This window comes from Ailuropoda melanoleuca, chromosome 6, assembly GCF_002007445.2.
Source record: "Ailuropoda melanoleuca isolate Jingjing chromosome 6, ASM200744v2, whole genome shotgun sequence".
NCBI classification, from domain to species: domain Eukaryota; kingdom Metazoa; phylum Chordata; class Mammalia; order Carnivora; family Ursidae; genus Ailuropoda; species Ailuropoda melanoleuca.
The window spans coordinates 31,785,712-31,787,822 of NC_048223.1; the positions used below are offsets into that span (position 1 = coordinate 31,785,712).

At 44.8% G+C, this 2,111-nt stretch overlaps 1 non-coding gene across 1 annotated transcript; it reads left to right on the plus strand.

Annotated features, from left to right (window-relative positions):
• The first annotated feature begins 288 nt into the window (after positions 1-288).
• Positions 289-396, plus strand: LOC117802831. Its single transcript, XR_004626354.1, has one exon. It is a non-coding gene; the product is annotated as a U6 spliceosomal RNA (small nuclear RNA).
• The last annotated feature ends 1,715 nt before the right edge of the window (positions 397-2,111 follow it).

Consider the following 2,111-nt stretch of genomic DNA (forward strand, 5'->3'; position numbering starts at 1 on the left):
CCTGAAGTGGCATTGCTGGACCCACAGGTATGTGCATTTGCCATTTTGATTGCTATTGCCAAGTGTCCTCCACTAACTTCTTTTGTTACCAAGACTGTATAAGACTGCCTGTTTCTCTTCAGCCTCACCAACAACGTGTTATCAAACTTTTTGACTTTTGCTGTATTTATTTATTTACTGGTTTCTCTCTCTGGTTTCATCCCCCACTAGGATGAGAGCCCATTACGGTTCCTCAGAACCTAACGTGATATCTGGCCCATAATAGATTCTCAATAGATACTTGATCGTGTTTATTTAGCAGCATTTACTATACACTAAATCAGAATGACACAGAGAAGATCGGCATGGGCCTTGTGCAAGGATGACACCCAAATTCGTGAGTCATTCCATGCTTTTAGAGAATATATCTTTTTTTTTTAAGATTTATTTATTTATTTTAGGGGCACCTGGGTGGCACAGTCATTAAGCGTCTGCCTTCGGCTCAGGGCATGATCCCAGCGTTCTGGGATCGAGCCCCACATCAGGCTCCTCTGCTGAGAGCCTGTGTCTTCCTCTCCCACTCCCCCTGCTTGTGTTCCCTCTCTCGCTGGTTGTCTCTGTCAAATAAATAAATAAAATCTTTAAAAAAAATGATTTATTTATTTATTTTAGAGAGAGAGAGCACGAGCGGGAGGGGCAGAGGGAGAGGGAGAGAGAGAATCTCAAGCAGTCTCCGCACTGAACAGGGAGCCTGACACGGGGTTTGATCTCATGACCCTGAGATCATGACCTGAGCTGAAACCAAGAGTCAGATGCTTAACCGACTGAGCCACCCAGGCATCCCGAGAATATATCTTAAATGTTCTCACCACCACTCCCCCACACACAAAGGTAATTACATCCGGTGATGGAGGTGTTAACTAATCTTATCATGGTAATCATTTCCCAATATATACGTGTATCAAATCATCACGTTGTACACCTTAAGCTTACATGGTGTTGCAGATCAATAATAGCTTAGTAAGCTGGAAAAGAGTGACTCCCTCCAATAAATAAATAAATAAGCCAACAAAATATTTGAGAAATACATGAATGAGTGAGCCAATTATAGTTCTAGGTATATGGATTATAATTATATAATTATAATCTTTAAATCAGAATTAGAAACCATGGCTCTCAATTCTTCCATTCTGTGAGTTTGGGGTATGTTGCATTTCCTTCTATTTAAATGTGGTCCACTTGTACACATGCTCTGAAAGCTTTACAAATTCTTAGAGACAGAAGATTCATTTCATTCCTCCTCCACTGCCCATGTCATCAGAAGGTCAGAACACTGAAATGTTCTCTTTCAGGAGTTTTTTGTTTCAAACCCCTGGTGATGACTGCCTTGTTAGAACAGAAAACAAAGTCAGATGTGAAAAGCCTCATCCAGCTCCAAGGAGAGTTCTAGAGTGGGGATGGCCAAGTAGAGGTGAAGGGGCCAAGGCTGTAGTCCCCCACATGACCAGTCGCTAGATGTGCCCTACCCTAGGAGAGGGGACTGTCACCGGATAAGGCGGCCCTCTTTGGTAGAAGTCATTCCAGCTGGAGACCATCTGCTGGCAGCGTTCCCAGAAGCTGGAGGAATAGTCCTTCATTCCCGAAGGGGGATCCTGGTCATTCCAAGGGGTTTTGCCTGAAATGATGTGCAGGTTTTCTCCCTAGCTTTGCCAGATGCTAACCTGAATCTTTCCTACTTTCCATTCGTGACAGACCGTGGCTGTACTTTAAGATGTTAACTCTCAAATGGCAATGCCTGCACACCCTCCCCTCACGCATCCTCCAGGTGGATCGTTCTCCCTCCTTCCACTGCTCAAATGGCCAGCAAAGAGATTTGTCATCCAAAGAAGTGGCTAAGCTGTAGGAAATCAAGTCTGGAGATCAAGCTTGAATCCGTAGCTGCAGCTTTCGGGTGGTACCATCCCAACAGCCAAAAACACTATGGCCACGTGAGGAAATGGCCCTCACAGACATTCTCTCTCCCCGTCACAGGGCTCGGAGAAGGGCAGAAGATGTCCCGGTGTCCTCTGAGAGCTCGCTGTTCTCAAAACAAACACTCTCCTAAAATCAGGACACCTAGCTTTGATTCTGGG